Source organism: Halyomorpha halys, unplaced genomic scaffold (assembly GCF_000696795.3).
Source record: "Halyomorpha halys isolate HHAL.00 unplaced genomic scaffold, Hhal_1.1 Scaffold1699.1, whole genome shotgun sequence".
Classification (NCBI taxonomy): domain Eukaryota; kingdom Metazoa; phylum Arthropoda; class Insecta; order Hemiptera; family Pentatomidae; genus Halyomorpha; species Halyomorpha halys.
The window spans coordinates 31,589-33,007 of NW_027112147.1; positions in this window are offsets into that span (position 1 = coordinate 31,589).

Here is a 1,419-nt window from a genome sequence, read left to right on the forward strand (position 1 = left end):
AAAAAAAAAAAAAAAAAATTACAGTAACTTCACTGCCGCAACGTGTACTATCAACTATCTCGCAGGACGTGGTATGACAGCACTACCATAACGGCAACTCTCATAGAGCTTAGACCATACTAGTAGCCAGGGAAAAACCCTCAAGTTTTTTAAAATTATTTCACCATATTAACATTTTACTAAAATTTATTCAAAGAGCGATCTAAGTTTAGCGCTGATCTATAATTCTTATCAAGCAATCTTTTTGAATAAAAATTCATTCATGGCTGTTATCAGTTAATTTTAAAAATAAAGGTTATACAATGAACAATCTGTAGCTGTTCTAAAATGAATATTGTAACTATTTTGAAAAAGGTACTAGAATTTTGTAGTTAATATTATTAATAATAACAAAAATTATACAAATTGTCACAACCTTTTTTATTAAAACATTTTACATGTCGAACGTTTTGGCCGATCCGACCATCATCAAGGCCAATCTTCATTTTAGATTACAGCCTCACATTGATTTATTAAAATTTTACAGGGAATTATCATTTACTCTTTATTATTATCTTATGTTATGATATTTTTTTTAATTTTCGTATTTTACTATCATTAAATGCAATGATACTAAAATTCAAATTGTGAAGGACAGTAATTATAAATATATGCTATAGAGACATTTTTTTTTTTTTTTAACTCTGCTAAATTGACTTGCATAATAGCCTGAAAAATTTGAATAAATTAATGTGTGGCTGTAATACTAAAATAAAAATTGGCCTTGGATGATGGTCAGATTGGCCAAAACGTTGGACATGTAACATGTTTTAATAAAGAAAGTTGAGACAATTTGGATAATTTTTATTGTTATTAATAATATTAACTTCAAAATTCTAAGTTGAAATATGAAGTACCTTTTTTGAATTTAGAACTTTTTGATTTATTTCCCACGGCTACAGGTTAAGAAGGTAGACATAATTTAATGCGTAATCTTTATTTTTAAAATTAACGGATAACGGTCATGAATGAATTTTCATTCAAAAAGATTGCAATGAGAGCATTAAATAAAGATCCAGCTTTGAATAAATTTTAATCCAGTGTTTATATGTTGAAATAATAAAAAAAAAGATTAAGGGTTAGTTGTACCATAGCTACTAAATCGGTGGAAGCTCTAAGATAGTTGCCATCGTGTGTGACAGTTGATAGTGCACGTTGTAACAGTGAAGTTACTGTCAATTTTATGTCAGTTTATGTGTTGGCATTACATAGTCCCACAACAACTCGCAACTACTTCAACTGTTAAATAAACAGTGATATGTTTTAATAAAGAAGGCTGAGGTGATTCAGATAATTTTTGTTATTTTTAGTAAAACTACCTGTATCGAACAAGATAATAAAATTATATATAAGTTAATAGTTTGATTTTTTATTAAATTG